This window comes from Astatotilapia calliptera, chromosome 18 (assembly GCF_900246225.1).
Source record: "Astatotilapia calliptera chromosome 18, fAstCal1.2, whole genome shotgun sequence".
Classification (NCBI taxonomy): Eukaryota; Metazoa; Chordata; class Actinopteri; order Cichliformes; family Cichlidae; genus Astatotilapia; species Astatotilapia calliptera.
The window spans coordinates 1014512-1028287 of record NC_039319.1 but is presented as its reverse complement, the minus strand read 5'-3'; the positions used below and the strand labels follow the sequence as shown (position 1 = coordinate 1028287).

At 46.3% G+C, this 13776-nt stretch overlaps 1 pseudogene; it reads left to right on the top strand.

Annotated features, from left to right (window-relative positions):
- Window positions 1–587: 587 nt before the first annotated feature.
- Window positions 588–13421, top strand: LOC113010724 (zinc finger protein 271-like; annotated as a pseudogene).
- The last annotated feature ends 355 nt before the right edge of the window (window positions 13422–13776 follow it).

Here is a 13776-nt window from a genome sequence, read left to right as displayed (position 1 = left end):
TGGGGAACAGAAGAACATCTTATCAGAAGCTTTCCCACCTGGCTTTACAGTTTGTGTACCTGCAGCTTCATCTGTGCCTGTGAGCGTGTTTTCCAAAGCTGGGGAAACGGTGTAAAAAAAAAACACAATAGACTGAATGCAAAAACTTATTTTTCTGAATAAAAAGGAAACTCAACAGTGATTTTTCACAAAGTGATTTTTCATGTATTTCCAGTAGCACACTTAAAACATGTCAGAGGACATAATAAACAGAGCAAATTGATATGAATGATATCACTTTGCAGGATTTCCTGTCAACATGGCCACAGCGCTCATTCTGGGGTGCACATGCTCTGCGCTGAATCTGCATAATGACGGGGGACGGAGTGCAGCGGGACTTTGCAGGGTCCATACTTTAAGTCCTGGTGATTTGGTGGAATGATGCTTCTCATCTTATCTGCTGTGTCACTTTAGTGCCTGAGCCTGAGCCGTGATGTTTATCCGGCTGACTTCAGGTTGTAAATATGAAAAGAGCTGATGACAAACAGCGTTTCGCATTCGTGACATTGTGATTGGGAGCTAAAAGTTTGAACCTGAGAAATAACGTTTAAAATGTATAATTGGTGGGACTCTTGTTTTTAATGTGAGTGATATTCAGAACATGACGTGATCGAAATAACTTGTTTTTCAGACGGAGACGTAGAAGGAGGAAAGAAAAGTAACTGTGCTCCTCTGGCGGAGCGGCACCGTGCGGCACCAGGCGGAAGTAAACCAGGAAAAGCGGAAGTGCCGTTAGCTTTATTGACTGAGCAGGAAGTGTGTTGTTGTGTGAGCTGAGTGTGTGAGCTGCGGCAGCAACGATGCCTTCAGTTCAGTATCTGAGAGAGTTCATCAACGAGCGACTAACTGCTGCTGCTGAACAAATATTCTTGGAGTTTGAAAAAACGATCGTCCAGTACGAGGAAGAGATCGACCGTCAGCGCAGACTGCTGGATATCACCTGGAAACCCCAAATCAAGCTGCACAGGACAGGTGAGTGTCCCTCTGAGGGAGGATCCTGATCACAGCTCTGCGGGACGTTTCTGATTGTGAGGACTTTTTGGAGATGTGAGCTAACAAAGAGCAAACAGAGGACAGGACTGCGCTGCGCTCCATGCAAACAGCAGCTGGTGGATTTGAGCTTTTCTCTGACCTGGATCACTCAATCAGTTCCTTTATGTTTGCTGTCAAAGTTGGAAAACATCAAAAGTCGAGCTTCAGAGCACATTATTTATTCCAGATGGAGTTTATACATATAAATATAACGTTTATATAAATGTATGTTTCCTGTTGCACTTGTGAAAGTTGCAAACAAATGTTGGAAACATGAAGTCGCTGTGCAATAATAAAATATCTAATGTGACTGATCTGCAGGCTGTTGCTCGTCCTCAGCGCTGTGATCTGCTGCTGTGCTGAGGACTGTTTGAAACCAGTTCCACTTTATCTTCATCTAAACACACCTGTTCTGTCTGTGTGTGAATCAGCAGCTGTTTGTGGTGCTGGAGGGGTTTGTGTAGCTGTACCAGGCCCTATCCTGGAGCCGGGCCTGGAGTGAGTGTCTGGGGGCCACAGCCCATAAAAAGCTGCGCGAGGGGCTTTAGGGGTTCAGTTCTTTGTGCCTCGAGCAGTTTCCTCTCTGACCAGTCTGGCCACAGAGGTGAGGAAAGCCACTTCTCTGGTGGACGAGCGATACCAGCAGGATGTAGTCGGGCTTGCCAAAACGCACAGCTCGTGTTATAAAACGAAGCTGCTGGAGACGGCTGCACTCTGGCCTGGATTTGCCTTCTGTGGCACTCGTATCCCCTCTGTGGGTGTTTCCACACAGGACTACTTTCCTGTGCCTCTGGGTCGGGGAACAGGTCCCGACTGTTGCTTGGATTTGTGCACTGCATACAGAGCACCCAGCATGTTTCAGTCCTTTACTGTACCCTTTAAAACCCAACAGTTAATGCCTGACTGTGGTCACGCTGAATCCTGATTGGTTGACAAGCTGGCTGAAACAGAGATGGAAAAAGTATGAAAAAACAGAAGATCGTAGCTGATGAGCCCAGGTAGCAGAAAGAAGCTGCCTCTAACCGTGTTTATCTGTCTCACACACTCAACCAAACAACAAGTGCAAAATTAAACAAAAAGTAAGTTAAAAATTAAAACGTCTCTTCCAGCGAACATTAAAAAATCTCTGATGTAAAGTCTTTTGTGTGATTTGGCGCATTTCAAATAAATAACTAAATGATTGAATAATTGAAAGAGCATCTGTATTAAAACTGAAACAACAGACGGTCAAATATAACCTCCAAACAAAATGTATAAATTCTAAATGGGTGAATCAGTCTGTTCATGATCGCTCCGCCCATCAAAAAGTCACCTGTGCGAGTATATCACCTATGATTGGTCATTGGACTGACAACTGTCCTGGAAATATTTTCACATATCCCCGAACCTGAATACACGGCCGGGTAGGATGGATGAGAGTCGCCCCTCAGGGGGATTACACGTCTCAGTTCTTTGTTTTGGACTGGGAGAAGGCAGCAAGCCCTCGGGTGTCCTGTGGGGAGTGTTTTGGGAGTCTGGGATGGACAGTTTGGTCCTTGTGTGAATGCAGGTAGAGCTTGGTTCACACTGTAGTCAGAAAGCAGACCCGCTGACTCTGCTCAGAACTTTTATGGACACAACTTCAGCTGCAGCCAGAAGGCTGCATTAGACGGTGACTTTTAGCTTGCGCTGGGGTTGTTCACAGCTGAGTGGGAAGCAGCAGGAAAAAGATCTGAGCTCAGTCAACAAGGGGAGGAGCGACCCCTCCAGGTCAGGGAGTTCAAGTTCCTGCCAAGCTGAGGTCTGTCAGTGTTTATCTTAACGCCTTGTGCACGAGTTAGGGAACGGAGCAGGAGAGTGACAGATCTGCAGCGATGCAGATGTTGTACTGTCTGCCTGTGGTGCTGAGTGTGAAAGCAGAACAGCAAAGAACAGCCGGTCAGTCGCTCCTGTGTCTGATAACGAGCTGGTCCGCCCGGTGGCAGGTCAAACAGTCACACACAAGCACGTTGTTTGCACGGAAGCACCTCATTCTAAAGGGAACCTCGGGGGGACGGGGAGCACCAAGAAAGCATTCTTAACAACAAACGTAATCGGACACCAAATCGTCCGACCCGGCTGAACATTTTACAGACGCTAAGGAAGCCAAAGTGGCTCAGAGTCGATTTCCTGTTGTCTGGTGTTGCAAACATGCAGCAACATGATGGAAACACGCGACATTTGTGTTGTTCAAGATGCTTTTGTTTGTTGAAGGAAAATATGTCAGCAGCTCATTTTCAGCTAGATTTTTGCGCCTCCGTCAGATCCTCTAACTTAGTGCAGTTTGGGGGAAATTGTTGAATAAATATTTGTTTGCCTTGAAAAGTTTTGTTTGTATATGAACTCATCAAAGTAGAATGCAGTCGGTGCTTCTGCAGTGGTAATCGGTGCCGCCTGAGGCGTCTGTCATGTTCACACTGCTGGCTCAGCTGAATTTCTCTGACAACTTTTTGTTTGTGTGTCTCCATTTGTGCCTTCAGACCTCCAACAGCAACATGTCTGTGAGGAGGAGGAGGTTCAGCAGAGGAGCCGAACACAGTCTCTACAGATTAAAGAGGAACAGGAGGAGCTGTGCATCAGTCAGGACGGGGAGCAGCGTGCACTGAAGGAGGAGACTGATACCTTTATGGTGACTGTAACCTATGACGACAGCGATCTCAGTGAACCTGACCTGGACAGCGACCAGCTCGGCTCTCGCAGCTCTCTTCTATATGAAAGCCGAGATCAGGAAGGAAGCGAGAGTTTCGATTCTACTTCAACTGCCACTAGAAACATAAGTCAGAGTAGCAACGCAGAAATCTTTCCCACATCAGAGAGTCAGTGTAACACCGACATAGTCCCCAAATCTCTAAAATGCAATGTTTGTGGAAAGGTCTTTAAGCCTTTTAGTGACCCGTTAGCATTTAAGAGACACATGGCAGTCCACTCGGGCGAAAAGCCGTACTCCTGCAAAACGTGTGGGAGAAGTTTCACTAAAAATAGTACTTTACTGGGCCACATGAGAGTTCACACAGGGGAGAAGCTGTATTCTTGTGAAACGTGTGGGAACAGTTTTACTCGAAAAGGTAGTCTGCTGGTGCACATGAGAATCCACTCGGGCGAGAAGCCGTACGTTTGTAACGCCTGCGGCGAACGCTTTTGTTACTTGTCGGCGCTTAAAAAGCACAAGGCGGTGCACACGGGCGAGAAGCCGTATTCCTGCGAAACGTGTGGGAAAGGTTTTACGGAGCGCGGCAGTTTGTTGGTCCACATGAGAATCCACTCGGGCGAGAGACCGTATACTTGTAAAACCTGCGGGAAAAGTTTCACTAAAAAATGTACTCTGTTGGTGCACATGAGAATTCACACCGGCGAGAAGCCGTACTCGTGTAAAATCTGCGGGATGAGTTTCAGTAAAAATGGTGGTTTGTTGGTGCACATGAAAACTCACACAGCTGAGACGCTGAAGTCGGACATTTCTGTGGGCAAAGACTCTCTGTGAGGTCGGCTTCCTGTCACCTTCTCGCCGTTGTTTTCTCTGTTCGTACCGGTGACCACGCTAATGTATCTATTTAAAGATACGTGGGCAACCAGCTAGGAGGCGCACTTTCCAGCTTTAACACAGACTCTAGACGCTGACCTGTGTTTGTTTCAGAAATGAGAAGATATGAAATCGAGAGAGGCAGCAGGAGTTTGTTTCTTTTTGTCAGCATGAAGAGAAAGATGTGTACTCGTTACCAGCACTGAATCAGATGTAGCTGTGATGAGGGCTGTGCGGTATGACCAGAATCTCCTGATAGAAGACATTTCTCATCCTGATAACCATAAATATCACAAAATAGAGCTTTTTCTGTAAACTCTGTGAATCTCGGGCAACTCGACCTGTGGGAAGCGTTTCCAGCTGGACGTCGAGTGTTTTAACCGTGTTAGATAGAAGTTGTTTCTTTGCGTATTTATTAGACGGCGTGCTGCGGGGAGGAGCCTGTTCTGATCTCTGAGTCTAAGGCTACGTCCACACGTACCCGGGTATTTTTGAAAACGCAGATTTTTCTATGCGTTTGCACCTTTCGTCCACACGTAAACGGCGTTTTTGGTCACTGAAAACGGAGATTTTTAAAAACTCCGGCCAGGGTGGATATTTTCTAAAACTCAGTTGTTGCATTTACGTGTGGACGAGAAAAACGGAGAAAACGCAGCGTCAAAGGTGTGCGTCTTTTTTGACGTCACACTGTGCGCCACGTTATTGTTTCGGTGGAATGAATTTCAACAACACTGTTACTGTTAATTCTGCTCTCTGCAGTGTTTAAATGCTCACATATACACAGTTACTGTCCCTCCACACATACGACTCGGTTCTGCTTCTATGCCCCATCTTTGTTTACTTTTTCCCACCGAGGCTTCTAGACTTCTGATTGGCCAACATTTCTACACGGTTAGGAATCTAGCGCCACCTGCTGCTTTGGCATGTTCATAGCAGCGTTTTCCTTCATTTCTGCCTTTACGTGTGGACGGGATTATTTTTTAAGGCAGCACGGTGGCACGGTGGTTAGCACTGTTGCCGCACAGCAAGAAGGTCCTGAGTTCAATTCCACCATCAGGCCAGGATCTTTCTGTGTGGAGTTTGCATGTTCTCCCCGTGTTTGCGTGGGTTCCCTCCGGGTACTCCGGCTTCCTCCCACCGTCCAAAGACATGCAGCTTGTGGGGATAGGTTAATTGGATAATCCAAATTGTCACTAGGTGTGAATGTGGGAATGAATGTGAGTGTGAATGCTTGTCTGTCCCTGTGTGTTTGCCCTGCGACAGACTGGCGACCTGTCCAGGGTGTACCCCGCCTCTCGCCCTATGACAGCTGGGATAGGCTCCAGCGCCCCCCGCGACCCTGAAAAAGGATAAGCGGAAGCGAATGGATGGATGGATGAAAACGGAAACTCTCCGTTTTCAAAAATACCCGTGTACGTGTGGACGTAGCCTAAGGTTCATTGTGAACACCCGACGGCTCGTTTTTGCTTCTCGTCCGTAAACTCTGTCCACACTCTGTCACCTGATTCTTGTGTGGCTGGTTGAAGAGGTTTGCTGTGTTTGAGTCTGAGCTCTGCACCATAATTTGCGTAGTCAGTTGTTTCATAACCAAACCATGTCCGTGTTACAGAGGCGGCCCAAGGTTTAGGACTAAGGTCCTGGATTTGATTGGACTGGTCCGTCAGTTTGAGCTACCTGGTTCTGCCTCGTCTTCTCTGGTCATGCTGGGATTCCCTGTGCATCCACGTGGTGGCCAAACCATGAAAACGTATCACCATAAACAGTGGATTTTACTGCAGTATTATGAATATACAAACAAACGATAGCGTATAAAATAACATTTCAACGTCCGATATATTTCGTCATATTGCACAGCCCTAACTATGATGCAGGCTGTGCCATCTTGTTTTTGCACATGGTTAAATGGAGTAACAGCAGGTGAATGATGTCAGGACAGCGTAAGATTGAAGTTGGCGTGTGTTCCCCACTTTAATCTACAAAACCCAGACTCACAGCTGAAGATCTGTTTTTGATACTTTACATTTCGGGGCAAGTCGTGCTGCCTGCGCAGCCACGAAGGGCTCGTTATTGCCCAGCTGCTCTCTCTGAAACAAGCACGCTGCATGGGTTAGATCACAGATTACAGCAGACCCCAGCCAAATGTAACATGACTGTTAGCATCACTTGTTTCATATACTGATAGTTCAGATTGTATTTATTAGAGAAACAGCCGCGGTGCTGTCAGCGCGCCTGCACAGACACTACGTACTGTAAATATTTCAAACCACAGACGAAGTCTCCACGTTTCGTTTTGTCTGCTCAGCAGTAGCTGTGTCTCACACACGTGTGCTACACTCTTCATGTTTGCGTTTGTTGTGAGTCGCTGTGCGTCAGTGGACACGACTGTATTTATTCATTAGTTTGCTATAAAGGCTGTCCCTGACCCTGCCTGCTTTCTGCACAGATGTAATTTATATAATATCCGTACGATAAAGCTGTAAGTGTTTCCTGCTTGTGTGTTTCTGTGGTGTCCTCACTGCTACATTAATGTCTAATCGTGCAAATCTAAAAACCGGACAGGTGGAGAAGCAGCGCGTCAGCTGGTTTCCTTGCTGACCGCAGGCACACAGACGTGAGGTCTTCCATCAGTCCGTGTCACGTTCTCATGTTTGACTGAAGTCTGTGTTATTGTCTCGGTTATTTGTGGATTGAGCGCCAAAGCTGAGGAGCCCTCTCGAGCTCCCTGGCTTCTGTTTGAAGGACGTCTTGTGTTCACACTACATCTTCAGAGGTGACACTAACGAGATGAAGACCGTGTTCAACACGCTGTTGTAAAAAGCTCTTCAGAAATAAACATTGTTTTGGCCTAAAGTGTTGATAACTCGAGTAACCATCAGGATGTGGAGCTGAAGACACAACAGACCTCACAGTGCAGCAGGTTTGTGTGCTGCCTGTTAAGGCTCCTATAGGCTTCGCAGGCTTTGTCCTGCTGCATTAAATGTTTGTAGACTTGTGATCTGCATCCTCAGAGGTAAACTCAAAGTACAGGCATGAAAAATGTTTTTGTGCGATGATTTGAAGCAGCTCTGCTCTTCTGGCTGCTGCTGTCTCGGGTGGACTCGTCACAGCTGTGCCAGACGAGTGAAGAGAAACTAGACTCTACCTGACAGACCAGAGAGGTTTAACAGTGTGTGGCTCCCTCTAGTGGATGTTGTGGAGTATTCTGTTGTCTTTGCTCCAAAGGTTTTTGTACAGAGTTTTGCTGTTTCCTGTCACTGTGGGCTGCAGAGCACAGTAGTACACAGCAGAGTCAGTCAGCTGAAGCTTCTGGATCTTCAGAGGAGCTGACTTTTCTGTTTTCTTGGCCTCAGCATCAAATCTGTCTTTTGGAAACTCCTGATCATTATCTTCTGTTCCTGAAGTGCCACGCAGTAAAACATACTTTGGAAAGTTGTTTATTTCTTGTTTGTACCAGAACAAATACGGATATGGATCAGATGTTTCATATCTACATCCAAGTGTAACTGTGTCTCCTTCAGCAGCAATGACATCTCCTTGTTCCTGGATCACTTTGTCTTCTCCTTTACACTCTGAGGAAGAACAGAACATGCAGAGGAAGAGATGGATCAATAAACATGATTAAAAACTCACCATTAATCAGACTCACACATTTATTTAAACAGAGGAAACATGTTGATGTTTGTATCTCACCAAAGAAAAGAGCAGCAAGAATAATCCACAGCCAATGTTCCATCTGTACAACAAGGTTTAAATCAACAGGAGAAACTAGCTGATGTTCAACATTCAGTCTGAGAATTGTTCTCTTCACAGCAGCACTTATTATTGACACAATGGTTGAACACAGTGCAGAAGGAGAGCCCCGCCTACTGGATGATGTCGCCCTCTGTCTCCTCTTTGAGTCTCACTTCTCTCACTTCCTCTTCCTCCTGGTTCACAGACTGTTAGCAGCATTTGAATCACTGTGAGGAGGGAGGATGGAGCACTTTGCACTGTGTGCAAACACAACGTGAAAGCACAAATGTTCTCCATCACTGATGCTTCTCATGCTTAAAGTGAGACTCAGGGTCAGATATTTTTTTTAGATCATTTGAGGTTTAAGCGTGACATCCTCAGAAGGCTCCAGAACATGTGACTTGTCATGTTTTACAGTTGTTTTTGTCAAAGCAAAGAAAATGTAGTTTTGCACGTTTTTACAGCACGAATTCAAAGCAACATAAACATTGAGAAATATCATTTTTAAGACCAGGAGCACCAAAAACATCACAACAGATTCAAAGTAGTTGATCTTTCATGTGAGCTCAAACTTAAAGAGTATTCTGAAGTTTAGGTTGAAAATGAATTCATGATGGTCAAGTTAGTGTTTGATGTGTAGAATAAATATTCCTTCCTACTGGAAATTGTTTTGTAATATCTGGAGACATTTAAAAGATGTGGAAGCAAACGTCACTGAACGAACGTGCAGGAATGCCTCCACAGATCAGAGGAGAGCAGGTGGTCTCCAGGGTCATGGACACTTTGAACCACTCTGGGGAAACAGGATGGATATAAAGCTTTGTGTGGACTGTGACTCAGACGGTGTCAGAGCAGCTTAACCCTTGTATGGTGTTCGGGTCTGTGAGACCCGTTTTCAGTTTTTTTCAAAAGAAAAATTAAAGAATTAATTGTTTTTTCAACCTGAAATTCATTGGCTTTGGCTTATTTTCTGTGAAGAACATAAATCCAAACTAATTTTCAATGACCTCATACTGTACCTCCCCCCACGCATTTACATTACATACAAGGTGTTCGGGTCCACTGGACCCAGGTCTAATAAAAGTGTTGAAAGTGTAGGTCCTGTGTTCCCACACTCTGTCCTCCTCCTTTCTGGTGCTGCTGATAGTGTTTTCTTCCCCTCCTGCTCCGCACAAAGTTGCAACATTGTTGAAAATTCAACTATCAACACCGTCTGCTCTGACATTCCCGCACATTTTACCCTCTTTCTTGAGGGATCCAAATTTTATTTTCTCATACCCTGTCCCTCCTGCAAATTAGGGGCATAATACTATAAATAAGACTTTGCCAGTGTGGTTCTTAATCACAACTGATCAAGATGGCAAAAGATTATCTGCTGCGAGGGCCATCTGATTGATTTTGGAAGAGAGAGGGGCTTCGGATGATGATGTTGACAAAGAGGTTTCAGAATATTTCACATTTCTGAAAATTCAGAGTCTGACAGTGACTTTGAAGAAGAGGAGGTTGAGCATCATTTAGTAACAAAATGAAGACGAGTACCCCATCTGCTGCCAGCTCCAGGACCAGAACAAGCCCACCAGACAGCAAGTGAAGAAATATGGATGTCAATAACTGGTGACATTGAATGGTCTTCTTGCCCAAGAAATGAGCCACCCTGCAGAGCTGTTACTGTGATAAGCCAGGGCCAACACGGCTGACAGTTACTCATGTGCAGGACATCAAGTCTTCATTTGAGCTTTTCATCCCAGATTCCATCCAGAAAATTATTCTGGATTGCAGTAATCTAGAAGGAAGGTGTGTTTTTGGAGAGAGGTGGAAGGAGATGGACCAAATTCATCTAAGAACCCCAAAGGCCTACTTTGGGGTTCTTATCCTTGCAGGAGTTTTCAGGTCCAAAGGGGAATCCACAGAATCCTGTGGGATGCAGAAACTGGCAAGAACCTTTCCGTGCATCAGTGTCTCTGGAAAACTTCCACAAAATTTCCAGGATTATCCGTTTTGATAACAGAGACGACAGACCAGCTCGACGGCAGAGAGACAAGCTAGCTGCCATCAGGACAGTGTGGGATAAGTGTGTGCACCACCTCCCCCTGTTTTTTACCCTGGGCCTAATGTCACCATTGATGAGCAGCTGATCCCATTTAGTTGTGAAACATATTGCTTCACGTGTAAATGTGTTGTGTCTTTCCGCTCACTCCACTTGATTATAACTGATTTATTTTTTTATAACATTTTATTTAAAAAAAACCAAAACAAAAAAAAACCCGAGAAGCACATTAATTCATAAATGTGATCTAACAAAGGTAAAGGGAAAAAATTAACCATGTTTGCTGTTCATATGTCTTGTAATTGGGATGAAGTAAACATCTGTTGAGTAATTTAACATAAAATTGTTTGATAGTGTTAATTTGGAAAGCCAAAACTCTAGCGGGTCCACCAGACCCATGAACACTGGCTGAGTAACAAAAATATGAACACCACACAAGGGTTAAACATCAGTGAACAGCAGCTTTACCAGGAATACGTCCTGATGCCACAGTGTTGGAAAAGAAGGAGAGCTTTTACTTTAAACTGTACATAAAGGCATGCAGATCAGTCAAACTGGGGTTGTGTTCATTGTTCCTGAGGTTCATGTTAACATACAGGGAAGGATCAAGGGTGGATGATCATTATACACCAGAGAAACTCACAAGACTGTTACCTGTTCAATATACTGCAGATACAAGTCAGCAGACGTCCTGACAGAGAGCCAACAAACACAACAATCATTCTGTAAATAAGGAATGAAGCAGTAGATCAGCCTGCAAAGCAAGCTCCACAAAGCTGCCCCTCTAATCAGCTTCAGACACACAGAAACACAAAGGATGATGAAGCAGAAACGATGCAAAAGCAGTGGGTGGAGGAAAAGGAAGGATGACGGTGTTACAGGACAGAGGAAAGCAGGAGAGATGAGTCATCAGCACTTTGGACGCTCTGGTTTAAACAGCAGGAAACTGTGACAGCTGTGAGGAAACAGCTTCTTTTTCTCAGTGACGCCGGTCCACACTCCACGCCAGCAGATGGCGCTAATGCACCATTTCCATGTTTTCCAGCCACCGGGACAGCTTCCCTGTGACACGAGGCGGAAGTGAAGAGGAAACGCTGCCAGTATTGTTCGCTTTCCTCCGGGAGCTTCAGCAGGAAGTCGGAGCTGTGGTGGTCTCTCCGCCGGATCTGTGAGCTGTCGGAGCCGCGATGTCGTCAGTTCGGTACCTGAGAGAGTTTATCAACGAGCGACTAACTGCTGCCGCCGAGGAAATCTTCCTGGAGTTTGAAAAAACCATCGTCCAGTACGAGGAAGTGATCGACCGGCAGCAGAGGCTGCTGAGCATCACCTGGAAACCCGAAACACAGCTGCACAAGACAGGTGAGCCTCAGCCTGACGCAGGGGAGGAGCTTTTGTTCCCACCTGAGCCAATCAATGAATCAGAGCCAGAACACTTTATTAACCCAGCCTGATTTCTTATAGATGCTCAGCTATGATGTAAACACTGAAATGAGGTCCTCTGTTCAAGGTGCAGCATATGAAATGTTAAACAACACTGTTTACGATAAAAACGAGATATTAGAAGTGAAAAGGTGTCACAGCGAGCAGGCGTGAAGCCCACTCAGGTATTTCCTGTGGAATGAGGCTCCTGCTGTGCAGCACGTCGTGGAGAGGAGGTGCAGACAGCCGGGCTCCACACCCACACCAGCCTCGCAGATCGGTGTGCTGAGTCTGTTGGTGTGTGCTGCACTGACCACCACACACTCACCTGAGCACTGAACTGCAGGCCACACGCTGTCACACAGATGGCCAACTGTTCATGTGAGCGGCGAGGCATCCACCCGCACCGCTGTCAGCTCACCACCCAGTAAAGCCAGCCCGGTGGTGCTGAAGGGACTGCAAGAGTTCAACATGATTCTCACGCAGCTCGTCAGCTGTCTGTGTTTTCAGCACAGATGTGAGGCGTGACCTTTGACCCTTTGCATGTTCAGACTCATCCTGAAGATGCACTAAAATACTCCACAGAGTGGGAGGGCAACATGTTCACTCTGTGGAGCCTCATTAGTGGTAAAAACAATATATTTGCTCTGAACTGTTTTTGTGGAATTCTCAGATTTCTTGTCTCTTTCTGTCCCTCCAGACGTCCCACAGCAGCCTGTCTGTAAGGAGGAGGAGGAGGTTCTCCCTGAGCAGCAGGAGAGGAGCTCCAGTCTGGACCAGGAGGAACCAGAACCTCCGCAGATTAAAGAGGAACCCGAGGAACTGTGCAGCAGTCAGGAGGGAGAGCCGCTGGTGCTGAAGGAGGAGATCGATACTTTTATGGTGACTGAAACTTATGAGGAAAGCGAGCACAGCGACTCAGAGCCGGACAGCGATCAGCTCCTCTCTCACAGCTCTGCCGAGAGAACTGAGATCCGAGACCAGGAAGGAGTCCGCAGCGCAGATCCAGGAGCGTCTAGAAGTCACAGCAGCAACGCAGGAGACTCTCCGGTGTCAGAGAGTCCGTGTAACGCCACCGCAGGGGAAAAGTCTTTAACGTGCGGCTTTTGTGGGAAAGCCTTCAAGAACAAGTACAAGATGATTGATCACCACAGAGTCCACACGGGTGAGAAGCCGTATTCTTGTGAAACGTGTGGGAGGAGTTTCACTCAGAGGGGAACGCTGACCGTCCACATGAGGACTCACACAGGCGAGAAGCCGTATTCCTGCAAAATATGTGGGAAAGGTTGCACGGTGAGGAGTAATCTGATGGTCCACATGAGAACGCACACAGGTGAGATGCCTTACCTGTGTAATACCTGCGGGGACAGGTTTTCAGACTTGTCGACATACAAAAGACACACGACCGTCCACACGGGAGAGACGCCGTATTCCTGCGAAACGTGTGGAAAGGCTTTTAACCGAGGCAGCAATCTGCTGCGCCACATGAGAACTCACACAGACGAGAGGCCTTATTCTTGTCAAACGTGCGGGAAAATGTTCACACGCAGTAATCATTTGTTGCGCCACATGAAAATTCACACGGGGGAGGAGTCCCAGTAGTGGGACTGTTAGTGGTGCTGGTCACAGGTACTTTAAAGCTGTCCTTATACACAAAAAGGAAAGAGACAAATGTAATCCTGTCACACCAGGATGCTCCAAGTATTATTCCTACAGTGTGTAAGAATGAAAACGTCCAGTTCGAACATATTCAGGAGTGACTGCAGCCTCCGAGTGACAGGTGGGAACCTGAAAGTGGGAATTCGGGATGCACAAACCCAACTAGTCAATAGTTTTTTATGGGATATCCATCATTTGGATCATTGTGTGTGCTGCAGGCTGCTCTCATATTATTCTCTACGACATCCTCACAAAGACCAAAGTCTGTGTTTGTATGTGTGAAACAGGAATAACACTTCCCAAGTCTGCG